Below are 27,536 nucleotides of genomic sequence, written 5' to 3'. Positions count from 1 at the left end.
AGTTTACTTTCTCTCTGTTCTCAAATGTATGTGTGTGTGTGTGTGTGTGTGTGTGTGTGTATTCTTTATATATATATATATATACACACACACATTTACACATATTATATTGTATATATTATTCCATATGTACTTATATGGAATAAGAGGGTTTATTTGTTTGCAAACCTATCATATAGAACTTAAACACATGTCAGACACCATTCTGGGCATTATACAAATTCCAGGTCATTTAATACTCATAGCAACATTATGAGGCAGGCTGCTACTATTATTCTTATTTTATAGATGAGAAATGGAGGCACAGGGGTAGTTAAGTGACCTGCCCAAGAGAACACAGTTTATGGCAGCATTAGGCAGGCTTTGACTCCAGACAGTCTGATCCCAGAGTCCAGGCTCTGACATAATTTGAACCTTTGCCTCCTTTTTGTGGTTAGATTTTAAATGTCTCCTATGATCGCCATGATTCCCTTCCCTGGATGGAAAGAATCCATTCGTCTAGCGTGCCAAATGAATGGCTGTGAGTTTCACCAAGCAAGCTGACTGAAGACCGTCAGCAAGTATCTACTGAGCATCTCTGTGGCTCAGACACCAATTTGGATAAGGAAGGTATAGTAGAGAACACTGCAAAAAAAGGGGGGGGGGGGGATCACATCTCTACTTTCAGTAACATTCAAAGGGGGATGTAAACAGTATCATAGGTAAGGTGGTAGCAAGTGCCAAGAAAACATAAAATAGGATAAAGGGACACTGGGTGCTAGGGGAAGGAGGTGGGCTACCTCACATGGGGTGTCCGGGAAAATCAGAAGGAAACAATGGAAACGGCCATGAGGCTGGGTATCTGGGTAGAGTGTTGCACCACCAGCAAGGGAAAGTACTTCAAAGGGAGAGTGCTTGGAGAGTTCTAGAAAGGGTAAAGAAGACAACGTGCTGGCACAGAGTGACAGGGGAGTGCGTGCTGAAGGGTGGGTTTCTGGAGCCGTGTCACACAGGGTCTGGTAAGCCATGGTGGAGACTGCTCCAGTTCATTAAGGCGGAAAGCCAGGGGAAAAATCTGCTGAGCAGCCCACGGTGACTTACATGCACGAAGAGATCATTCTGACTGGACTGCAGCACAAGGAACGATGGGGCAGGGCTGGGGGCAGGGAGACCAGAAACCGTTCTTGCAGTCTGTGAGGAAACCATGGTTCTAACAAATGCAGAAGAGTTGGAAAAGGTGAAGTGTTTCAATTGTGGATATTTTTAGAAGGTCGATGGGACCAGAATTCCTGCAGAGGGGATGTGAGAAGAAGGAAGAACGCAAGGGTGGCTCCAAGATTCACAGCTTCGGCGGCTGGAGGACTGACTGCAGGAGCACTTCCTAAGTGACCGAGGCCAGAAGAGCAGCAGGCGTGAGAGAAAGGTCCCAGATGTGATTTTAGCTTTGTTAATTCTGAGATGCTGCGTTAGTTTTCTATTACTTCTGTAACAGGTTACCACAAACCTAGCAGCTTAACACACACATATGTATTATCTTATAGCTCTGTAGGTCTCACTGGGCTAAAAGCAGGGGTGTGGGCAGGACCACGTTCCTTCTGGGCGCTCCAGAGGAATCTGTTTCCTTGACTTTTCCAGCCTCTAGAGGTTGCCCATGTTCCTTGGCTCGGGGCCCCTTCCTCCCACCCCAGAGCCAGCCAACAGGGGCAAAGTCCTTCTTGTAGGGCACCTCCCTGACTTTTCTGTCTCTTCTGCTTAGAAGGACCCTTGTGATTACATTGGACCCTCTGCCTCCCGACGATCCAGGGGGATCTGCCTAAGTTCGGCTGATTAGCAACTTAGTTCCATATACAATCTTCATTCCCTTTGCCATGTAAGGTAACATGGGCACTTATTCTGGAAATTAGGGTGTGGACATTTGGTGGTGAGCATGATTCTTCCTACCATAGATGCCTATTTGAAAACTGAATGGAGCTACAATACAGTCATAGATGCCTTTTAACATATATCTTTATATTCTAAAAGAAATATTTTAACAAGCAAGATTGGAGTTGACTCTTTTAATAAAAATGCAGAATTACCAAATCAGCTCTTTTTATATAAATTTCAATTGTAAAGCATTTAGAATTAAAACAACTTGCTTAATAACTATTATACTTTTACAGATGTTTACACTAATGGATACAAGTGTATTGGTCATCAGTTTTGGGCTCATTGTTCACTTAATTAAGCTTTTTTAAAAAGGCACTTTTGGGGCGCCTGGGTGGCGCAGTCGGTTAAGCATCCGACTTCAGCCAGGTCACGATCTCGCGGTCCGTGAGTTCGAGCCCCGCGTCGGGCTCTGGGCTGATGGCTCGGAGCCTGGAGCCTGTTTCCGATTCTGTGTCTCCCTCTCTCTCTGCCCCTCCCCCGTTCATGCTCTGTCTCTCTCTGTCCCAAAAATAAAAATACACGTTGAAAAAAAAAATAAAAAAAATAAAAAGGCACTTTTGAGGAAAAAATTATTTTGAAGCCTCTAAATAAAGCCTTTAATTCTTTGGAGTCATAAAATTGAAAGAAGTACCATGTTATTTTTTTTAATTGCTGTTCACCAACAAATATATATAAGTTAATCATGAAAAGGACACCAGAAAATGGCTTTATCCTTATTAAATATCAACTAATAATATTTTGATTGCATTCTTTGTTATATATGTTTGTATATAACATATACAATATGTATATAATATTTATATACATGTATATACAATATGTATATATAACATATACAAACATATAATGTATATAATATATATACACATATATAAAGACATGGATATTTATAAACAGTGACACATTCACATGTATGCATTTACTGAATGTACAGTTTTAAGCCTGCTTGATTAATATATTAAGCACCATTTCATGTCACATTCTTGATGCCATCATTTTTAACGGTATTATAGTAACCACTTCTCATTATTGGATATTTAGATTGCTAATTTTACTTTGAATATCATTGACATAAGCAAACTTGTATTGAAATCATTGCATATATCCATCCTGTGATTGATTCTCGGGATAAACCTCTCAAAGAAAAATTGTCAGGACAAAGGATATTCACATTTTTTAAGGTTTCCAATATGAAATGAAAATCATGTTAGTCTTTGAAACCAGTGCTCTGTCAATTGTTTGTTACCATCAACTTATACAGAAGTTTTGATTAAGGACATAGACTTTGAATCTCACATTGTGAAAATTATTGGTATATCAGGACTTATTATTCGCATTCTAAGGGAGGGTTCGGGGATTCCTTTTCCCTTACTGTCAACAAACGTGAAGCACTATTATCATATTTACATTGAGAAGAAATATTGCCACTTATTTTCCTTTGCTTTTGTTCTAAGTAACAAAAAACAAAATACAGGAAATAGTAATATTAATAAAAATCGTAATTATGTTACTGCGATTACTAGTAGTAGGCAGTGTGCTAAGTGACTGTGTTTATTTAATCCTCACAATAAAGCTATGGTTTACATAGCTTTCATTTTACAAGGCATAGAAAAACCATACCTTAGGCCACCTGATGAGGAAGTAGCAAAGCCAGGATTCAAATTAAGTCTGTGCAATACCAGAGTCCCATCTCCTAAAGCAAAATCCTATACTCCCTTGATCTCCCCCAGCTAGGAGCAAGGGTAGCAGTGGTAGTAATAGTATTATCATCATTCATTCATTCATTCATTCATTCAAAAGATTACTGAGTGCCTAATATGTGCCAGTCTCTGCCAGCTACTTGGAGATTGCAGTGAACGTAGCAAACAGAGCCACTAATCTCGCCCTGCTTACGGTCTGTTAGGGAGGGCAATTATTTAGGTGGTAGTTACCCTACCCTAGAGTACACAGAGTGTTATATTGGGGGGATTCCAGGCTGCCACACAGCTGTGTGTTCTCTGCCCTTCTAGTACTTTCTATTCACCTTTATTGACCTCGATACATTGAAAGGCAAATATTTGTGTATGTGCTGGCTTCGCCCCTTAGACATTGGGCTCCTTGAGAACTGGCATGTTATTTACTTTTATGTCCCTAGAAACGAACGTATTTCCAGAGAACATAGTAGGTGCCTAATAAATGTTTTTTGAATGATTGATTATTATAGCTTGTCTCTAATTAAGGTAAGCAATTTCTGTGTCACTCTTCTGTTACTCTCAATGATATATTATTTTAAAATGAGAATGTTAATTATGTGATTTATGCTAATCAACCTAATTTCTCAGAATTAAGAATAATGTAGTTCATTCACTATCTCATTCAACAAATGCTTTCTTCACTTACCACATACAAAAATATTAGTTTGTATATTGCAGGAAGGACGGAAATAAATTAGGTGCTGAGCTCACATTCAGGATTTTGAATCTAATAGAAAAGGTAAGGTAATGTCATAAACAATACTGCAGTGACCGTTCAGGAACTGTGTGTGTGTGTGTGTGTGTGTGTGTGTGTGTGTGTGTGTGTGTGTGTGTGTGTGTCTGCGTGTTGTTACTGCTGCAAGAAGTTCTACAGCCACCCTTGGAAAGAATGACTTTATTGGAAGGAAAGGGGCAGTGACTCATTCTCCTAGAAGAAGGCTGGGCTGTCTTTCAGTCCTTCCTAATGACCATCGAGCTTTGCAAATGAATCATTGGAGTGTGGAAGGAACCCTCTGTGTCGGATGATCTTTCAGGGCAAGGGAGACATAGTTTGCCGTGTGGGGGTAGGTGTTGGACCCCACTTGAATTCAGAGGCTCTGATGCAGAAAGGCCTCAGAGGAAGATGGCTGTGTGGGTACCCAGATGGACTGACATTAGGGCTCAGGCCTCAGGAATCTGAACAGAAGGTGAGTCATAACCAAGCTGGTAATGGGGCAATGAAGTCATGCTCAAAGCCGCCCTCCTTCCAAAGACCAGGCTGGCCAAGGCAGGGATTCACCGTGAAGCAATAGTGATGGGCAGAGACGGGAAGACCCCAACAGCTCAGCAGTGATGCTGGACCGGCAGCTGGTGTCAGGGGCAGACTATGATGCCAGAGTTCTTCCCAGTCAGGCGTTCAGGGGTCCAGAGCTCTGCAAAGTTTAGGAAACCCCCGCCTACTTCCCCTATATGTAAATCAAAGTCAACACTAAGCTGTAAAATGTAAAACTCTGTGTGTGCTAAAATCAAATACCCTCTTTCTATATTTTCAGATGAAAAAAGAAAGAAAAACATGAACCTTCTTCGTCTTGCTGATGCCCCGGTTTTGCTGGTGGGTGAGCCTTTGCTTACTTACTCTGTGTAAAGGGTAAGCATTCACTCGTCCCCTCTTGAGGAGGGAACACTTGGGACCTATTTTCTGGGCTCATTTTCCTGGATGTTCTAGGTTGGCAAGTAAGCTGCATCAACAATAGGGTTCTGGACTTCTTGCTGGTCTAGACCTGTTCTGTGTTTCTAGAACACAGTTGTCATTTAATGTGAGAAGTGAACAGTATGGTCTTATTCATACCCTGAGCCGTGTGAAACAATCCATATTTTTTACACCAAAAACGTAAGAAAGGGCTAAGAACAATTTGAGAAGTTTAAATAAATTGCTAATGGAAACTTAGAGAATAGAGGTAATACCATTCATTAGGAGCCTGAAAGGATTTCTGGAGGAGGTTGTCTTTAGGCTTTAAGGGTGAAGGCAGGGCAGGAACCACAGGAGGAGGAGGCAGGCAGGAGCTGTGAAGAAGGACCCGCCCTGGAGGGCCCAGACAGGCTGGAAAGACACCCATAGCTGTAGCGGCCGCACCGTTTGGAAAAGCGTGCACTCGGGAGCCCTGTCACACCAATGGCAGGGGAGCCGCCTGCCCGCCTGCCTTCTGGCCTCTTGCTGCTGAGCTGTTCGAGTCAGAGATCCAGCACCGGCCTGGAAAGAGTCTCCCCTTCCTCCTGCAGTGTGCCCCACACTCAGGGGCTCCCCACAGAGCACTGCACCAGCTGGCCAAAGAGGGGGGATTACGGGGCAAAGAAGGGTGGGTTTGGAGAAAAGCAGCAACAGATTGATCACTGGCACAATGGCTGAGGCTGTGTATATATCTCAGAATGATGGGAAAAGTACCTTATGTTCTAGTTCAGGTGGTAAAATATCAGAATAAAAGTTAGCTGAGGAAAATGGAGAATCTGCTTTCCAATGACCTCCTCCAGGTGTAGCCTGTCTGTACCTACAGCCCCTTGTGTGGCAGCCTCTAGGGTTTCCCCATAGGGCTTCCACCATTATAGTGTATGTTACTTAGTTATATTCTAGACTGCTTAGTTGTAGTCTAAGTTATAGCTTATATTGCTTACAGTTATATTGCTTAGCTATATTTTATGTTACTTATATGTTAGTTATATTCTAGATTACTTAGTTATATCTTATATTACTTAGTTATGTCTTATATTACTTATATTCTATATTGCTTAGTTATATTCTATATTGCTTAGTTGTGTTTTATATTGCTTATATTTTATATTACTTGGTTATATTTCATGTTACTTGGTTATATTTCATGTTCCATAGTTATATTTTGTTAGTTATGTTAGTTATATCCTAGATTACTTAGTTATACCTTATATTGCTTATTTAGTTATGTCTTATATTACTTATTTATATCTTATATTACTTAGTTATAGTCTATATTGTTTAGTTATATTCTATATTGCTTAGTTACATTTTGTGTTGCTTGGTTATATTTTATAATGCTTGGTTATATTTCATGTTACTTGGTTGTATTTCATGTTACATAGTTATATTTTATGTTACTTAGTTATATGTTAGTTATATCCTATATTGCCTAGTTATATCTTATATTGCTTAGTTATATTCCATCTTAGTTATATTTTATATTATTGTTATATTTTACTGGCTTGGCAAACTGCCCTTCACTTTTACCAGTTAAACCCTGTTTCCTCAGACGAATATACCGGATACATTGCACCCACCAACCTGCATCTGCCCTGTTCTCACTCGGAAATCCGCACAGTATTTGGCTTATGGTCCTCATGACTTTTTATTTTAAGTGAATTGGATCCAAGTGAAAAGTAGGCGATGAAAACCACAGTCTTTGCCGTCAGACCGGAGGGCAGATGCCAGAGGTGTCACTTAAGTTTGCTGTGACCCTGAGCACATTACTTAATCTTTCTTAGGCACAGCGTTCCGGTCCCTGGAATGAGGATTTAAAAACCAAAGAACCTATCTGGTATGGTTTCTGTGAGGATTAAACGAGACTGCGCAGGAAACATTTAGGTTCGCACCTAGTAATTCCTCAACAAATGGCAGCTCTTATTAATAGAGGGCATTTCAAGTTTCACTGAGTCTTAAAATGAATGGAAAGACAACAGATTTTTGGTGTGGTCTTCAAGCCCTGCTTTCCTAAATAAGATTTCAGAAAATGAAAGAGCAAAAAACACAAGGGTCTCACAGCGAGAACTGAGTTCTTGACGAGTGACTAGTAAAACTAGGAAGTTCATTCCACAGGGGTAATAACAACAGGGAGTTTAAAAAGGAATAATCTGATCGAGTTTGCATTTCATCAGACTGTGTTAGAGGCCGAATCTGTTTTACTGTCTCATTTATGTGACAGATGGTGTGACAACTTATTGAACTGATAAATAGTTTTCAGGTATTTAATCAGAGGGCAATCATCTTACTGTATTTCCCCTCGCCTAATTCAAAACAGATCCAGCCCTTTGTCCGGAATGTTTCCTGTATGCGTCCTGCCAGTCAGCGGGCCGGGCTGTCGCTGGCAGACTGTGTGTCTACAGCAGACTCCTGGAGAAACAGCATGCTTATGTCACGAGCCACGTCTGTCATGGCAGGATCCATGTTTCTCCTCAGGCTAATCATATCTGATGCAGGCACCAGGGCTCCCCCCCCCCCCCCCCCTTAAAAGCAAGGATACCAGCTTGGGAAGAGGTGCCTTAAAGATCAAAACTGGGTCTGCGGCAGTGACATGCGGGTTTGTGAATCGGGAATGGCAGCGTCAAATCTCTCCTGAAGCGAGGAGACAGCCATTGGCCGGCAGAAACGGAGCACGGGGCGTTGCTGGCTCCAATTAGGGAGACACGATTTGCAAAGCGGCCATGTTCACGGGCGGTGTTCCGTGAAGTCCTGTACAGAACACTAGAAAAATCATCGAGGAAGGAACAGGTGACGTGTGAGATGCAAGCAGGTCTGTATCTCACACGAGACGAGAGCAGAAAAGAGTTGCCTCTTCCCACCTTTCACTTTGAGGAGAGATGGTTTTGCTCTGGACGGGCTGGGTGGTTTTTGTTTCTATTAGGGAGAACAAGGGAGCAGGAGCTAAGAACTGAGATTCAAACCTGGTAAGATGATAATGGTGATAATCATCATCATCATCATCATCATCATCATCACTATGTTCATTTAGGGACCTTAAAATAATTATTGTTTAGAGGCTCAAATAATAATAACAAAATAGTAACATATTACTTAACATTTATTGGTACTTATTATGTGCTAGTCAGTCTCTCTTAATCCATTTAATCCTCATTAAAAACCATGCTAGAACTTTTCACTACTTAATTATTCCCTGACATATTGAACGCTTATTTAGCCCACACTCTGTGACACACGGTTCTAGCTATTTCTCACAACACCAAGAGGCAGGTGCAGTCATCCTCTTGCAGACACTCAGAGAGGGTAAGTGGTTTCCCAAAGCCATCCGGCTAGTGGCTGGCAGGAGCTTCGAATTCATATCTAGCTCATAATTTTTCCTTCATCCCGGACTACCTCTCAACCCATGCCCCCCACCCCCCAACCCGATGTTTCAGCGTGTATCAGTACAGGAGCCCTTGGGGAAGTCCCCAAGCTCACTGTCCCCTCATTTGTGTCATTATCCTTTGTGCTGAGAAGTTAAATGGGAGATGACATCAAATTCCTCAGATGACACATAAGTACATTCCAGTTGAATCATGCCTGGTGTGTTTCTCTTTATACTGGAACCTCAATAATATAGTAATCCAGTCATTCGTTTTCATCAGGATTTAAGTAACATATAGTCCACAACTACGTGTGTGGTGAACGTAGTATAGTGTTGTCAAATCAAAATGTTGTACACTTGAAACTAGCGTAACACTGTATGTCTGTACTTCTTTTATAGACATACATATATACATACATCTGTATACACACATACACAGATACACACACACACAGCTAGATATAAAAATAGCACTAAGAGTCATGGCTTTGGATCTGTTCGTGTTTCCCTAAAGCACAAGCTTTCCCTGCCTGTGGTGTCAACAAACATCTTCCTATCTAAGGGCTGAGGAATGGAAGGTTCAGATAACCTAACAGGAACCATACTTAGGGAGTCTTGAACAGCCCCTATGTTACAGTCATTTCCTTTATGTCACTGGGGAAATTCAAAATAGAAGTTCATTGTGATTTCAGATATTCATCACGGATGTGCTTATAGAAAAACCTATCTGGTGTAGTAAAATTAGGATGATACAATCTTTCTGATCATTTCATGCCTGTCACTGAAATGTATTTTGTGGAAAGTCTGATGAAATCAGCCACAACTTTTTAAAGAAACAATCCCATCTACGGTTTGGACTATGTATGTTTAGACATGTGTAACAGTGAAAGTGAATTAGAAAGTACTTGGTAAACTTTGTTTTCTCCCATAACTATGTCTATAAGCAAACTAAATTCAATGACCTCTTTTACTAAACTCTTCCAGAATTCTATTGGTTTCGTATTTACATCCATTCTTCTTTCATTAAATAAATGAATGTATAATCACGATTTATGATTATACTCTGTTTTGCCTTCAGAAGGAAAATGAGGCATGTATACATTCTGATGGGAAGTGAAAAAAGAAAAATAAACCTATGAGGTGATATGTATAATGAAGAGCAAAAATGTGTGAAAAAAATTAAGGTGAAACCAAAATTAAGATTAACATACCAGTCGCATGCCATGAGGTCCTAAGTGGATGATAAAGATGGGCCATAAATTTAGTTTTGAACTTCCTGGTGGCCAAAGCAAAAAAGACATATTATCATTAGTTTATTCATTCAAGGAAAATAAACTAATCTGCTAGTATTTGATAGGTGCCCTTGAGGGCATTATAATCTTCCAAAGATTATAATGCATTATTCAAGAGATGCACATCTTTTCCTAATGTTGAGAGCTAAGGGAAAGTCCTCTTGTGGATCCTTATAAAACAAGTCTAGTTGATTTTTCTATTGTGCAATGACAAATAATTGCAGTCAGTCGATGAAGCGGTGGTAATGATGTATACAAAGTACAGAGGGAATGCAGGAGAAGGACATGTGAGTCAGCCTGAAGAAATGAGAGTCCTGATGACCAGTTAGCATTTAGGTCATTCTTGAGAACTGATGAATTACCCAGCAGAGCTTTCTGGTATTCCAAGCTTGCAAAGAGGACAAGTACACAGGAATGTGTACATGCCAATGAATGTTCAGGGCTTCCTAGTAGTTCAGGTTTGCATTTGTATAAATTTTGAGCAACAGATTATGATGGATGGGGAAGCAGGAAGTCAGATCATTAAGTGCCTTGAGTGTCACCCAAAATAAGTAAAACTTGGTTTGCTGCAAATGAGAGCTATTGAAGAGTGACAATCAGATCTGTAAGTTAGAGAGGATAGAGGGGGAAAAAGTGCTGAGAAAGTTGGGGAAAGATTGCCTCCTGAAAGGAAGAAAAAGGAAGTAGTGTAACAGCCGGGGTCAGAGGCGATTATGTAGGCCTTGGCCTGTGGAGGTCAATCATAGAACAAGAATGATAAGAGTAGATCCAGGAAATATTTAGGAGCTCGGATATTCATGCACGGATTGGACTGAGAAGCCTCCACTCACACTGATGTAAACATGGGACAGTTTCATCTTTCCCAAGCAGCTTCTAATTATCGACTTTCTTTTTCTCCTGAGAAGCAGACTCTGCATGACATCTTAGTATAATTTCATAATATTTTGGTCACTTGGGCTCTTAAAAAAGCTTTTTCTGCTCTTCAGAATTCTCCTCCCTCAGCACAGACAAGACTTGTGGGAAGGGGCTCCTGGCTGGTTCTTTTCATTACCACCCCTGCGTTTTCCCTACCGTCACACCCCTCAAGCCCCGACCTGCCAATGGCAGAGTGTGAGGGAGGAGGGGCACTGGCTTCCCTGAACTGCACAAATTGCTCCTGACAGGCACATCATCCCCCTTCTCTTGGCTACTTCGTCTCAGGGCAAAGCTGTCCGCACACAGACTTCCACCTGTCGGTCCTCTTTTGTGGGTACATTTGTTTTGTGGGTGCATCCCTTGCAGTCCTCTGACCTGGGAGATCTGGCTTGGCCATGAGCCAATTCCTCCTTCCCTAAGGCTCCCATACCTCCCAGACGCCCAGCAGGAGGTCTGTTCACCCCACAGTTTTCCTGCTGAGGAGGACCCCTGAACCACGGAATGCCCCTGGCCCATGGTGGGGTGGGGTGCTGGATCCAGAAGTGTGACGTGAGCCTCTGTCCCCGGTTGAAGAAGGGAAATGTAGAGTCACACATCCTTGCATGGGAACGCGGACTGCATCTTTGGGCTCCCTGTCTTGGCTGCCCCTTTCTTCACACCCAACGCCATTGGAGGTTCTACCATTTTGATGGCTCAACAACTTCCAGACAAGCATTTTTCACCAGTCCCCACTCAGTGTGACATGGAAAGGGAAGGTTTCGACACCTGTCATCTTGTAGGAGAGGGACGGAAAGGGTGAATATTCTTCATAGAGAGAAGTGAGACCTGAATGGGAAGGCTACCATTCTCCAAACTCTGCCTATCCCCAGAAGGTGAGGACCCCTTCCTCCAGGTCATGCTTGTGCCTCTGGCTGATAAAGACCACCAAAGCAGCTTCTCTTGTACTGGGGGAAAACTGAGGGTCTCACCGGCAGAACGCAGACGTGGTCCTCACCGTAATGCCTCGCCCTACTGATTACTTCCAGACACGGGAAGCAATGTCAATCCCTATCTCACACAGCATTTTGTTATATAACTTCTGGAAAGACTGAATGTGAATAGTAAAGAGCCATAGAAACGTCTCCAAAATTTTTTGCCCTGGGAGACTGAAGGGGTAGTGGCATAATCCACCAGGGCAAGTGACACGAAGAGATGAAGTTGAGGGCAGATGACAACGTCCTCCATTTTAGACGTGTTTAGTCTGAGGTGTTTTTGGCAGAACCAGGTGGAGGTGTTCGGACGCAAGTTGGTTCTACGTATTTGTGCCTCCAAAGGGAGAAACTCGGGCTGTAGGTACAGATTAGTAGCTCACTGGCTCGGAGTTGAAGGTACAGATACTGATTTCAAAACCACAAGCTTCTCCTAAACTGGAACGAAAACTCCGTTTCTCTCCCAAATTTGAAAATTTTCATAGGATTGTAGAACTTCACGAGGGAAACACCTCAGATGTCATCTCTCTGGTCCCGCTGATCATCTTTAGGTAAACAGTGCCTATCAACACTACTGTAGTTAAATATTAGCTTGGGCATTTAATTATCTGAACAAACCCCAAACAATGTAATTGTTTTGTATTATGTTTAAAAAAAAAAAAGCCATTCCTCATAGAGATGCATTTGTGTGGCAGTAAAGATTCTATAATGTTTGTTTCGTGTGATCACAGCAGCAATTTTACCCTCTGATCTGAGTATCATTCCTTATGGTTTGGGAACTTAGCAATTAAGACCACAGATTATTTTCTCGGTATCCATCACTTTGATAAATCTTAGGCAGCTACATGAGTTCTTTAAAGGAAATAATAAATCTAACAAATATACCTGAGTGACCATTTCAGACTATATTTATCCCCTGAAATCTAAAGCCTTCATTAGCTTTCTCCAAAGAGTTCTCATAGAGAGTTAGAGCATAACTTCAAATGATATTTTCCAAATTTTTTGAGATCCCTTACTGGGAAAGAGTCACAGACATGTTTTTTTACTGAATGAGATTAAATTACACCAACTCTTAGAAAGAGAATGCTGCATTCCTATCGGATTATTCCCCCCCCCCCCCCCCCCCCCCCCCCGTTATATCTTTAAAACTCCCTGGGCAATTTGTCCAGATTGTTAGAAGCCTGCCCAAGTTAAGTGGAATCAAAATTTCCCCAATTTTGTTATGATCTTAATCCATAGGAAAATATTTGTCACCTAGTTAAAGCAATTCCTTTAAAAATAAAGTTTTCCTTTTTTTCTAGTATCTCTCTCTCTCTCTCTTTTTTTTTTTCTTTCAAGTAGGCTCCACACCCAACATGGGGATTGAACTCACAACCCTGAGATCAGAAGTTGCCTGCTTTACCAACTGAACCAGCCAGGTGCCCCTAAAATTAATTTTCTGTACCAGTTTAAGACAAGAAGCTTTTGGCTCAAATTCATAATTTTTAGTATTTGACGCATTGGTATAGGAACTTTCTGTAGTGCTGTGTTAAAAAATGTGAATGACCCTATAGTCAATTTTATACAACTGATCAGATTAGCGTCATAATAAATTACTGAACAACCTATAGGTTTTAGAAAGGACTAAACTGAGCTGGCTCCCAGTGTAATTGCTAGCTGCCTACCATACGATTGCCAAGCCACCATTTTAGTTACAAAGTAATTGAGTTTGAGGAACTACTTAGACATTGGCTATATTTGTAAGAATGGCCTGATCACCAAATAGCGGTGCCACTGGAAGAGATTATCATAGCCATCCAGGAATTTAAAGATTGATGGATGCTATAGAACATGGGATACCTGTAAAAAGCACAAATCCCAGAATTTTGTGGGAACCATTATGTAACATAAATCAACTTGGGGGAAATTATAATGTCGAGTGCCATACTTTTGACTTTTGATCACAGCATATAAAGAATTCAAATCAGATAACCTATGTTCCAGTTACTTGATATTTCACAGTAGTGCCAGATTTCAACAAGTTGCACCTTCTGCCGTGTTGACATGAAAATATTATGTTCCTAAGACATGTCAGAAACACACTATCGGAGCGCTAGGTAAGCATGTATACAGATAGCCTTTAAATGTACCCCCACGGATGGTGTCTCCACTACATTCAAAATGGCTATGCCGTGCTTCCTTACATAGTTCATTCCTTTTTAAATGCTGAAAGTTTCACTTGAACTTTCCTAGATGCTAGGCTTTCTTCCAGTTTTCATAAATTATACTGACCCTGCCTTCCAAAAACAATGCAGCTACGTGTCATCAGGAAACACTAGTTGAAATAGAAAAAGCCCAGTTTTTCAAAATATCTTCAGCTTCTCTTTCTCTTGACATTTTCTGTCTCTTCCCCTACCTAGTGTTCTCTCCCAGGAAACTCTCATCATCTGATTAACAATGACCCTATATATTTACAGAGTTTAGTTATAGTTCTTATTTATTACTACTGACAAGCCATATCATGGATAAATGCAAAAATAATGTAAAGCAAACTGCATAAACCTAAAAGCATAGTTTTCCACGATAGAGGCTTATGGTGACATATGTGTTTCTGTGTGTGATGTATAGATATTTTCATTACCATGTGTTTGCCCTCATGAATCAAATGAAAATATTACAAACATCAGGAAGTCTTTCATCCACTTAGAAAAATAAATAACATTTTCTCTTTAAAAAATTTTGTCTTTCCCTGTTTTTAGAGAGAGAAACAGCGAGCACAAGTCAGGGAGATGGGCAGAGAGACAGACAAAGGGAGAGAATCGCAAGCAGGCTCCATGCTCGGCATGGAATTTGACACGTGGCTTGATTCCACGACCCCGGGATTGTGACCTAAGCTGAAATCAAGAGTCGATGCTCAACTGACTGAGCCACCCAGGTGCCCCAACAATATTCACTTTTCGAGGTTCTGATATTTTGTTGTGCCTTGAAAAAAAAATGTGGGAGTCACACTGTTTAATACAGTAGCTACTGTATTTAGCACTTGGAACATGGCCAGTGCTAGTTGATGCATATGCTGTAAGTATAAAATACACTCTGGGCTTCAAAGATTTAGCATGAAAAAAAAAGAAAAAGAATGTAAAACATGACCTGAGCTGAAACCAAGAGTCAGACACTTAACTGATTGAGCCATCCAGGCACCCCTATTTGCGAGTTTTAAAAGCCTAAGAGCATAAACAAGATTTGGGAGAATAAGCAGTCCGAGTGATTTTGTCTTATCTCCAAAATCAGATGAAACTTTCCCAGATTAGGGGGTAGGAGGGGGAGAGGAAGAAACGCAAGAGAGTGTAGATAGGATAATATCCCTGAGAAAGGACCTGTGCCCTGCATTTCATCTAGGCCATCAGCCTGGGAGTGGAGACAGGAAGTGAAAGAATTCACACACAGGGGGCCTAAATCTTACACAAATAAGGTGGCAAGAGCCCAGCGTTGTGGCTTTAAGCAGCATGGCCCTGGGCTGTAAGACAGAAATGGTCAGATGGGTCACTGGGGAACATGGCCTCAGTTAGTTCCACTGTATATCCAGAGGCCCCATGGAGTCATGAGACAGAGCACTGTCACGTTTCCTGTGCCCTTGGGAGGAGTGGGGAAATAACTGAAAGACAGCTGGACATGGAAAGGCTTATGGACAAGGGGCAGGGATGCCCAAGTAACACTAATGTGGACAGAGAACCAGGACCAGACAGATGAGGTGCATCTCATCAGAGGATGGATGAGCCAAGGCCAGGGTTTTCTGAGAGCTGACTGCTGTTTCAAGAGTCCCTAAGGAGCACCTGGAGGGCTCAGTAGGTTAAGTGACTGACTTCCTCTCAGGTCATGATCTCCCTATTCGTGGGTTTGAGCCCCACGTCAGGCTCTGTGCTGACAGCTCAGGGCCTGGAGCCTGCTTCTGATTCTGTGTCTCCCTCTCTCTCTGCCCCTCCCCTGCTCACACTGTCTCTCTCTCTCTCTCTCTCAAAAATAAACAAAACATTAAAAAAAAAGTCCTAGAATATATATGCAACGTGGAGAGAAAAAGATGAAAAGGGAAGCAAATAGAAATTAGGCTGTTTGAGCAATAGAAAGGAATGTAGGTTTCTTGTATTCTTGCAATGGAATTTAATCTCATGAGCTTCCTATCCTCTGTATGATCAAAAGAGTAGCAAGGGTCTTGAACCTGCTTACAGTTCTGGATGATTTCAGAAAGTTTTGTTTGGTTGATCTTATAAGCATGTATCTTACCCAGTAACAAAAAAATAAGTCAATACCTGTCACTTTGGTGTGTCTCTAGTGGCCAGTCTAGTGCCTAATGGCCAATCCTAGCGAGACCTGAGTAATTTCTCTCTCTCTCTCTCTCTCTCTCTCTCAACCACTGCCCCTCCATTTGCACCAGTGTCTGCTCTCTTTGCGCCTGTTCCACATCCAGTGCTGGTGCGTTTCTTTTAATAGCCTCAACTTTTTTAAAGAATTTTTTCAAACAATTAAAAAGTTTGAAATGCTAGGACAGTGCACACTGTATTCACAGATTTAACAATTCACATTCTGCTATATTTGTTTTACATCTTTCTCTACATGAACACACTTTTTTTTTTCTGAAATGTTTGAAAATAGACTTCAGACAGCATGATTACTTTCACCCTTAAGTTCTTCAAAATGAAAGCCTTCTGTTACATCAGTGTAATAGCATTAACGTTCCTAAGAATATTAACAAAATCCTGGATATATCTAATATTCAGTCCATATTCCGATTTCCCCACATATGCCAAGGATATATGTTTGAGCTCTTTTTTTCCTCTGAAGAAGAATTCAATCTACGCTCATACATTGTATGTGCTGTTACATCTTTTCAGTTTCTTTTAGAGAACAGTTCCCTCTACACACCCATCTTTTTTTTTATTTTTGTTTTTAGTTTTTATTTTTATTTTTATTTTTTTTAATTTTCTTTTTTCAACGTTTATTTATTTTTGGGACAGAGAGAGACAGAGCATGAACGGGCGAGGGGCAGAGAGAGAGGGAGACACAGAATCAGAAACAGGCTCCAGGCTCTGAGCCATCAGCCCAGAGCCTGACGCGGGGCTCGAACTCAGGGACCGCGAGATCGTGACCTGGCTGAAGTCGGACGCTTAACCGACTGCGCCACCCAGGCGCCCCTGTTTTTAGTTTTTAAAAAGTCCAAACCATTTTATCCATAAAACGTTCCACATTCCAAATCTGCTTAATTGCTTCCTCGTTGTATTGTGTAATATGTTCTTCTACCTCTTGTATTTCCTATGAATTGAAATTTAGGTCTATAGGCTTGATTAGATTCAGGGCAAACCTTGTGGCAAGAATAGGTCATCAGTGACACTGTATATTTCATGTTGTTTCTCATGAGGATTGACACAATGTCACATTGGCCCTCATCTGAGCCCTTGATTGTTAAGGTGGTTACAATCAGATCTCTACTCTACAGACCCGTTTTCCCCTCTGCAGTAAGTCAGTCATCTGGGAGGTTATTTTTCATCTTTCCTAACTCCGTCCTTCTTTCTTTCACTGTTTGGTTCCTAACCTGTTGCTCACCTCAAGGAAGTTATATTATCTCCCTGAAACTTTCCCCCCATCCATTAACTAAACACAAACATAAAGTTATTGTAAGCGTTCAGGGAGGCGCAAAGGGTGTGAAACAGTTTTGTAAACTGCCAAGTATTTTGCAATTGTGAGTTATTCTTATTCCAGTAAAGAAATGGTTTCAGATGGTGCTGTGAGTCGCCCACTCATTCAGGGAAAGCAGTGGTGTTCTGGTATCTGCTCACCAGCCAGCTCTTCAAATAGAAAAGCCCTGATGTTTAAATTTTGCCACTTTCTGCGGTGTTAATACTCCAATCCTGTCCGATTTCAAGCTACCAACTTGATGTCAACCAGGCTGCAAAATTCCAGAATATTGAACAATTGGCTCTTTCGAGCTTGAACAGCCCAGTTCCACACACCACTGAGGGGATGACAGAGGGAGGGTTGCCAGATTCAGAAAATAAAAATACAGCCAATATTTGGGACGTATGTATACTAAACAAGTTTCTGTTGTATCTGAATTCAAATTTCGCCAGGTGTCCTGTATTTTATCCGGCACACCCTATGTGGTGTGTGTGCGTGTTTGTGTATGCGTGTGTGTGTGTGCATATGTGCACACATGTGTGAAGTATAAGTGAGGTACCTTAAAGACAGATTTCCATATTCACCCTCTCCCAACAATCTCAACCACAGAGGCTCTTCATGTATTTGGTTTATTTGCATTTTTTCCTTCCCTTCTCTTCTTCATTTTCTTTGGTTTTGTCAGAGAAATGCTACACCAGAATTTCCCCAATTTATGCTCTGCCTTATTAGTACGGAGTCTTCAGGACAAAAAGGAGGTTTTAAGACGAACAATTAAGAAGTTTCTCTAAGTAATAAAATGAACAATATTTTAAGATTCTAAATCATTTCAAGAAGACTTTACTTGGACCAAACTCAATTCCAACACTTTCCAAAACATAGGTAACTAAACACAAATCAATCATCATTACTAAAAAAAATCTAGAAATTAGAATTTGCTTTAGAGCACGTGTAAGAAAATGGTTAATAAACCTCTGTTAGTTACAACGGCCCCCTTACAGATAATAAGCTTTAGTGGCAATTTAGGTGAAGCAGTTCCTTTCGAGAGTATGCATGTGTAAAATAAGCTGAACACCTGAGTGTGTCTCCACCTGCCACACTGGGGTAGGATATCCTCTGCCCAGATATTTATGTTAAAGAATGTATATGAAATTGGGACACGTGGGTGGCTCAGTTGGTTAAGTGCCTGACTTTATTTAGCTCAGGTCATGATCTCCCGGTCTGTGGGTTCAAGCCCCTCATTGGGCTCTGTGCTGACAGCTCAGAGTCTGTGTCTCCCCCCCCCCCCACTAGTACTCGGTCTCTCTCTCTCTCTCTCAAAAATAAACATTAAAAAACACTAAAAAATATATATGAAATATATATCATATATATAAATATTATTCATCTTCATAGGGGGGAGAATAGGAAGAAAAGGTATGTTTGTTGTTGTTTTGTGGTCTGACTGGGCTCACTCCCCCCAGGAAAACATGCACTTGATCGTATGATTTACTGAGGCATTTGTATCCGTTTACTAGGGCCTCCTTTACAAGATACCGCAGACTGGGGGGCTTAAACGGTGGAGATAAATTTTCTCACAGCTCTGGAGGCTAGACAGCCAGGATGAGGGTGTCAGCAGGTCGGGTTTCTTCTCAGCGTGTGCATGGCCTGTGTCTTGTGTGAGCTCCCGTCTGGTGTCTCTTTGTGTGTCCTGATCTCTTCTTCTTTTTCTCCTTCTCCTCCTTCTTCTCCGTCTCCTCCTCCTCTCCTCCTCCTCCTCCTCCTTTCTTCTTCTTCTTCTTCTCCTCTTCCTCCCCCTCCTCCTCCTCCCCCCCCTCCTCCTCCTCCTCTTCCTCTTCTCCTTCTCCTCCTTCTTTTATTTATTTTTTTAAAAAATTTTTTTTTTCAACGTTTATTTATTTTGGGGACAGAGAGAGACAGAGCATGAACGGGGGAGGGGCAGAGAGAGAGGGAGACACAGAATCGGAAACAGGCTCCAGGCTCCGAGCCATCAGCCCAGAGCCCGACGCGGGGCTCGAACTCCCGGACCGCGAGATCGTGACCTGGCTGAAGTCGGACGCTTAACCGACTTCGCCACCCAGGCGCCCCATCCTCCTTCTTTTAATGATTTACTTTTGAGAGGCAGAGTGAGACAGACCAATGATGGGGGAGGGGCAGAAAGAGCGAGGGAGACAGCACCCGAAGCAGGCTCCAGACTCTGAGCTGTCCGCACAGAGCCCGGCGTGGGGCTCGAACTCACAGACCGTGAGATCATGACCTGAAGTCGGACGCTTAACGGACTGAGCCACCCAGGCGCCCCCCTAATCTCTTCTTCTTACAAGGACACCAGTCATAGTGTATTGGGGCCCACTCTGCTGGCCTCCTTTTAACTTCATCACTTGTGCAGAGGTCCCATCTGCAAATACAGTCACATTCTGAGCTTCTGGGGGTTAGGACTTCAACGTATGAATTTCTGGGGGGGGGGGGTGGAGTGGGCACACAATTCAGTCCATAACAACATGCTTCCCTATAGTCATTCTAAGGAGATTAGAGGTGTATGTTTTTAATTCTTTCTTCCCAGGAAAAGAGTCCACCATTCAACGATTTGAGTCAACACACACACAGCCCAGATGCACAAAGCCCTCCAGCCACTCCCCGCCTTGCTCCACATACAGTCTTCATCACCTCCTCTAAGGCTGCGCTGCACCTGCTCTCCCCAGCCTCCCCTACGCTCCCGTGATCTCCCTGCTCCAGTGCCCGGGCCACGGCACGGGCCTCCCACCTGAGGGTCTGTGCACTCGCACCCCCGCTTTGTGCAGTGCTCCTTCCGCACTCCCTCCCTCCTTCGGTTCTTCCTCCTTGAAACGTCAGCTTCTCCCGAGAAGGTCCCCGACCAACCTTCTCATTGATAGTCCTCTGTCCTGATCTTCCCTAATTTTTTTTTTTTTTCTTTTTCTCTAGCGTGTACCAATATACTTAATATTTTATTGGTTGGTCCTATTTGGAAGAATACAATCAGTGGTCAGGAGCACAGGCCTTGGAGGCAGCGGGCGTTCGTCAGGGACGGCTACGCTACCCTCCCACGGTTGGTCTTGGGCAACGCTCTTAGCCATGTTGAGCCTCAGGCGACCGTGAGAAACTGAAATTCGTTACCTTCTGAAAGGGGTGGCCAGGCGACAGCAGCGGGATTCAGGTTTTGTAGTTCGGGGTTCAAATCCGGGCTGAGACAAGGTGTTGCAACTGACTGACCGGGTCTGCTCTGGAAAGAACGGTGGGGGGCTGTCACACCTGCGGGCGGAGGCCCGGATGCCGTGAGTCGGCCTCTTTAGGGTCCTGGGTCACGTCACGCTTCTCTGTTTCCTTTTCCCCGCCGCGGCGCGCAGATCATCTTTGAAACCAGTTGTCACAGGAAGTGGTCACGACTTAGGTCGCCTCTGCGAATGTCAGCGCTGAAAAGAAAAAAAAAATTGAAAATTAAAAAAATACAACCGGAAGCAATTGAAAAACCAAGAATGAATCGCCGCTGGCTTGAATGCCTATTTGGCCATCTACTTTGTTTTGTAGTTTCACTGTCCGTTTTCGCCCTGCGTTTTCAGAAGCTTCTTAGAAAAGCGTCGGAAGGGGGCGTGAAATGATCTGGCAAAGGGGTGGCCCCTCATCCCCCGGCGACCCGGGCCAAGCCCCCGGGGGTCGCCCGCCCCGCCGACGGTGTACGTTCCCCGACGGCCCACCCGGGACCGAGTCCCGCCGGCAGTGAGGCGCGGCCACCGACTCACCACAGGGACGCCTCACAGAACCGTGAGGACGACAGGCTGTGGTGGAAGCGCCGGCCTCGCCGCCCGGGGCTCACGCCGTCGGTGGCGGCGGGAGACGACACAGCGCCCCCGCGGGGAGACACCCGAGCTGGGCGCGTGCGCATCACGAGGAAGCCAGGGCGGCGCTCACGCCCGACGGGAGGAGAGGCGGGCGGCTGACCTCTGACCCGAGGAGGGTGACGTGACGTGGCGTCGGGACGCCCGATAGGCCGCGTCAACCTCGGACGCGAGGGGGGCTGCCCGCGTTGCGACTCGTGGTAGCTGCGTCGGCGGTGCCCCCTGCCGGATGCCGCTGACCTGAGCCGCGTGACTCAAGGTAGGCTGTGGTGACGGGCGCCCGGGACGTGTGACGTGACGGAGGGAGACCCAGCAGCCCACCCCGGCTGTGGGAGACCTGGGGGGAGGGGGAGGGGGACCCGACGCGCGCCTGGGGGACGGGGCGCCCTTCCGCTCGGAGAGGGAGGCTCGGCGGAGATGATGTCAGAGGGCGGGACGTGCAGCCTTCCGGTCCAGTCCCTCCCGGCCCCCTGCGGCGAGCGTCCCCTGCCTGCTCAGAGGTTGAGGGGCTGTGTCCCTGGCGGTGGTCCCTGTCCCCTGCTGCCCAGCGCCCCCCAGCGCGCCGGGAGTGGGGTCTACACCGCGCTCTGGGAGACCTGGGCGGGGCCACGCCTGAGTTTATAACCCAGCAAACCGCCGCCATCTGACTTGGAGGAGCATGGCTGACCGGGCCCACCCTCTGGGCGCAGGGCGTGCAGACAGCCTCCTCCCGAGGCCGTCACCGCCGCCGTCTGACTTGGAGGAGCACGGCTGAGGCTGACCGGGCCCACCCTCTGGGCGCAGGGCCTGCAGACAGCCTCCTCGCGAGGCCGTCACCGCCGCCATCTGACTTGGAGGAGCACGGCTGACCTCTGGGCGCAGGGCCTGCGGACAGCCTCCTCCCGAGGCCGTCACCGCCGCCATCTGACTTGGAGGAGCATGGCTGAGCTCTGGGCGCAGGGCCTGCAGACAGCCTCCTCCTGAGTCTGTTACCGTTCTGGAGACAGGCTTTCTTCCTCCCGCCTCCTCCCAGCGAGGAAGTGCCTACAATCTCACCTCTTAAATGACCTTTTAAGGCCTCGCAAACCTGAGCAAAGGAAGGGACGGAGTCAGCACTGATTTCCTAAACTGTTACTCCAAGGGGAGTAATTGCAACCTGCCTTATTTTTCTTCTAGAAAGAAGTAGTAAAGGAATCCCATAAATTGGGAAGGAGGAATACCTTCTTTCTCAAAAGGGGTGAGAACTGTAGTAAAACAGTTAAAATAGCACAAATTAAAGTTGAGTGGAATCTCCTGTAAAATCAAACCAAGACAAACGGTAGTAAATATCACTCTGAAGGAAACAACAACAACACCACTGTCTTTCCAGCAATAACACCGATTAATAAAAATTATATCTATCAAGCAACAGTATTTGGGTTGAATTTAGTATGTTTTCTTAACTTGACTCTCAAAAGGAAAACGATATTTTTTTTTTCTAAACACGCTGATGCATCCTGAAAAATATAGTTAAGGTGTTACCTCAAAAGCAGGGTCACCCCAACTTGAGACCACATGAGATAGAAAGTATAGTTATTTCTTAATGTTTTTAGTGTCAGAATGTAAATAGCGTCATATAAATACACAGTGTCATTTCCCAACTTTCCACATGAGACTTCCCTCTGTCCCATTTTTTTTCTCTCAGCTGCTCAGGTTGTGTCTCCTTTCTACATGGTCACTCAGTAGTCAGGAAAAGAAAGTAACTTTGACTTTATCCAAGGACAAGTACCATCTTCAGGCCTCCGTTGCCAAGACGTGCGTCATCCTTACGGCAGATTCCCGCAAGTCTCCTTGTCAGTTGAAAACCTTCAGAGAGTTGAATCTGCACAGGGGATGCTCACAGTGAAATCTTCCATCCAATGACTGCTTTGAGATCGGTTGTTTTGTGAGTATGCAGGGCGGTCTTTCCTCTGCATTTTGTGGGCACTTAGGATTCGATTAAATCTCCATGAAACTTTAATAATCTAATCGTCGCTATAATACGGATGTTGGGAGCATGCTTTGGAATCAGAAGCCTGAATGTGAGCCTTACCTCTGCCACGAATTAGCACCTTAGTCGTTTGCTGTGCATCTCAGTGTGTCCATCTGTCAAATGGGGACGTGTGAAGCATTTGCGTTTGCAGCAGTAGTGAAAAACAATAAAGTGCCAATCAGTGTTTACTGAGACAGTGGTTATGAATACTATTTTTAATATGCCGATAACTGATTTGGAGAAGTCAGAAATATTTTCAGGCCTCAGCACTTTCACCTAACGAGGTGTAGGGGTTGGGCTAAGTTGTCAGTAATGCCCTTTAAAAGCTAATAATTCTATGATTCTAAGGCAGGGGATATAGGGTCTGAAAGGTCTGTTACGTAGTTTCTATTCAGATATTAGGATAGTAAAAGACAGGATAAAATAGGCAGAGAGGGAAAGATTAGGACCTGAGGTCCCTGGGTGGGGAAAGACATATTTTGGAACGGTTCTGGGAGTGTCTGACCACAGCACACTCCCTTGGTTGCAAGGTTCCTCTTAAGAATGTAACAGACCCCACCTACCCACACTCAGGTTCCCGTGAGGAATTTGACAAAAGACCTGACTAAAAATAAGTAGACCGTGAGATGTTGACCCACAGGGAATGGTATGGCCATAGACCACCCCTCATACAATGGAAACGAGCCAATCAGGAATGGACAACCCAACACCTAGAACCATCCAGCCAGTGAGGGTAGGACCTGAGAACGAACCGGGGGAAGGGGAGGGGGTGCTGACCAGAGCCTTGTGAGACAGGGACCCTTGCCTATAGTCACGGGCATTCACTTTCTAATGCCCCCTCTCTATAAAGAGAGCTTTCCTAGTACTCTTACTCTCTGACCTTATACTCTAATAAACTTTCACTTGCTGCTCACTTTGTGTCCACCCCTTTGTTCTTCGAAACGGCAAGACAACGAATCCTGGGTATTGAGGTCAAAAGTCCTGCAACAATATCTACACAGAGTTCCCAACTCCCACTCTGAAAAATAATGCATGATAGAAGTGATGTAAAATAGTGGAACGTGCGTGCAGAGGATTTCGGGAGACACGTGCTTAGCTTACACTCAAGCCAGATAGTGGCCAGCTTTGCCCTTTTGTCAAGTCACACACATGGCGTATGGTCTCCATTACAGGTGCACTGGAGGCTGTGCCAGCTTACCGTCTTGTGCCAGACAAAAAGTGAACAATATGATGATTTTAGCAGCTTTCGCAGACCTGTCACGGAGTTCCAGGACTCCCCGTATGCTCCAGACTTGGATATACGCTCTGACACAGTGAGACTGCAGTCAGCACATCAAATGTTACCCATCAGGCTTAATGTGCAAGACCTAATGCTAATGATCAACTTTACCCCATTCCTCCCAGGAAACCTCTGATTTCCCTCAAACTTAATAAGAGAAAAGAGACGTCCCAGAGAGTCTTTCAGCACTTGGTAGACAAAAATAACAAGGCACAAGTTATGTAACCTTCAGCAAGCTCTTAGGCTAAGTTTACAGCATTTGGTAATCTCTAATTTGCATGTGCTTTCTTTGGATTTTTAAGTCTGTCCGGTTTTGTCTGGTTTTGGAGCATCATCTTTGGAAGGACGGCAAACAATTCTTTTGAAATTTTGACAAGTGTCACCGACCCACTCGGATGGGTTGGAGCCGCACTTTTACACCTACCTTCGTTTTTCAAACAAAATGCCGGAGTGAAACCTGTAGGGATTTATGAGGAGTGAACTAAAGATTTTCTTTGTCTGTTTCCTTTGACCCAGCTTTTGAGAGCACTAAGTGATGTGGTTAGCTGTGAGTGTGGCTTGGCATCCAGAAAAATGTTTTATACTCTAAAGTGGGCAAAGTCTGACTGTGGTATGATAGAACCCTCAGTGAAATGTATTTTGGCAACATTGTTATTTTTGCAGTGTTTAGTATTGTTTATTGTAGCCTGCTTTTTGGTGGATCTTTTATATTTATGTCTCTGTGTCCTGTGATGGCTTAAACATGTATATCTTTCTTCCTTTGAGATGGCCAAGCAGTTGTGCACTGAAGAGGTACTTCCTGGTGATTCATTCATTAATAAAATACAAAATTCTTTTGTAAACCCTTCTTGGACAAATTGATGAAACTTAAAAAACTGTTTTCCTCTGAATAAAACAACTTTTGTTTGTGTTTAGATATATAGTAAAAAAAACCCTCAGTATTTCATTCCATTTTAAACCAGTTTCCTTGTCCTACTCATTTTATGTGGAACAATTGAATACTCAGAGAAGTGAAATAAACTTATAGGCTTTATAGGTCATTTAGTCCATTATAACTTTTTATAAAATCTTAGAATTACTTCGATCATATGAGTTTATCTGGATAAGCATATATCTTTAATAGCTAAAAGTATTCTTAGAGATAGATATCATAAGACTAATTTTTCCAGACCTGTGCGTTGTTCCTTTGAAATCTAAAAGTACGTTGGATGTATTGTCAACAGTATTCACAGCATCAATGTAAGTGCATTCTTGAATAAGATCTTACTTGGTGTCCAGACATCACATGGACCAGTACAAAATAAGAGCAATTTATATCCAAAAGGTCTGCTGCTTTGGGAGTGACAAAATAATATTTTATAAATATATTCCACATATAATTTTTTTAAATAAACACAGATCATCTCAATAAGCTCGATATGTTTTTATTGATTCTTGTCCCATCCAAATGTTTTTGGGGAGCTTCCTGTTTCTCTGTGGGACCTCAGTGTATGGTAGATCTGTCCTGGAGGTTCTGGAAAGTTCATCATCCTCTAGATCCTCGTTTCCATGTGTCAGAACAAAATTAACCTGTCCTCTGTCTTTTTCCCTCAGTCCCTCATCCTGCTAAAGTCATTATGGGTGACATGTTATACTTTTAAATAGCACGTTTTTACATATTTCTGAAGTTAATGCTTTCATGTAAGAATTGGGCAGAAGTCTCAGACTTTTTTCAGGCCAGTTGAAAAGAGAGCTTTGAGCAGGTAAGCTGGTTTATTATTTTTTGAATCATATTCTATTATGCTGCTACTTGCCATTTACTGTGCATTGATCTACTTTGGAGAGAACTGACGTAAGTATGTGTAGAGGGTCAGATAATTTTCCAGGACTTCTTGGCCACTGTACCCAACTAATGGATGTTTGAATAAGAGAAGACACATATCACATGGAGTTTGGACTTGGCCCACATTTGTACAAGGGTGTCTCTGTTTCAGGGAGGAAAAGAATGATGTATACATGGCTGGCACTTTAAAGAAACACCAGCCTGTCTAGCCAGTCATTAGTGAGGTATGCTGTTGACTCAGTGGAGGACTTCCAGGTATGCGCTGGTCTGTCCTTGAGTTAGCGGTGAATTAAGCCCTAACCTAGGCCGGGCAGTGCCCAGATGGCAAGAAGGTACTGAATGTTGTCTCCTCCATAGGGTCTGGTTTGTACCCAAAGTTCTTTAAAAAGAAGTGTGCAGAGGTGATTTCAGTATTTCTGAGATTTTAAGAGGATAAGGGTATATTATTATAATTTTTTAAATTCAACTTAGTTAACATGCAGCATAGTCTTGGCTTTAGGAGTAGAACCCAGTGATTCATCACTTAGGTATAACACCCAGTGCTCATCCCAGCAAGTCCCCTTCTAATGCCCGTTGCCCATTGACCCCACCCCCACCCACCTCCCCTCCAGCAACCCTCAGTTTGTTCTCTATATTTAAGTCTTTTATGCTTGTCTCCCTCTCTGTTTTTATCTTATTTTTCATTCTTTTACCCTATGTTCATCTGTTTTGTTTCTTAAATTCCATGTATGAGTGAAATCATATGATACCTATCTTTTTCTGACTAATTTCGCTTAGCATAATACCTTCCAGTTCTATCCACGTTGTTGCAAATGGCAAGATTTCAAAGATCTCTTTCTTTTTCATCACCAAGTAGTATAGTAGTATTCCGGTGTGTGTGTGTGTGTGTGTGTGTGTGTGTGTGTGTGTGTACCACATCTTCTTTATCCATTCATCAGTTGATGGACATTTGGACTCTTTCCACTAATTGGCTATTGTTGATAATGCGGCTATAAACATGCTTCGATTCAGCGTTTTTGTATCCTTTGGGTAAATACCTAGTAGTGCAATTGCTGGGTCGTAGGGTAGT

General features: G+C 43.4%; 2 long non-coding RNA genes across 4 annotated transcripts in view; one reads left to right on the top strand and one right to left on the bottom strand.

Annotated features, from left to right (window-relative positions):
* The window catches only part of LOC147575742 (uncharacterized), a 63,787-nt gene extending 43,009 nt beyond the window's left edge, over positions 1-20,778 (bottom strand). The window contains exon 1 of the long non-coding RNA XR_015241505.1: positions 20,658-20,778. This is a non-coding gene — a long non-coding RNA (uncharacterized LOC147575742). The remainder of the gene's footprint in view (positions 1-20,657) is intronic.
* A 550-nt stretch (positions 20,779-21,328) lies between these two features.
* LOC147575740 (uncharacterized) overlaps positions 21,329-27,536 on the top strand; it is a 125,228-nt gene continuing 119,020 nt past the window's right edge. Inside the window, exon 1 of one of the 3 annotated variants that reach the window (XR_015241502.1) lies at positions 21,329-21,635. This is a non-coding gene — a long non-coding RNA (uncharacterized LOC147575740). The remainder of the gene's footprint in view (positions 21,636-27,536) is intronic. The other 2 variants (XR_015241501.1, XR_015241500.1) reach the window with 2 other exon arrangements.

Source organism: Puma concolor, chromosome D2 (genome assembly GCF_028749965.1).
Source record: "Puma concolor isolate L17-30 chromosome D2, mPumCon1.1.hap2, whole genome shotgun sequence".
In the NCBI taxonomy this organism is placed as follows: Eukaryota; Metazoa; Chordata; class Mammalia; order Carnivora; family Felidae; genus Puma; species Puma concolor.
The sequence above is the reverse complement of the archived record's forward strand: the minus strand, read 5'-3'. Positions and strand labels throughout refer to the sequence as shown.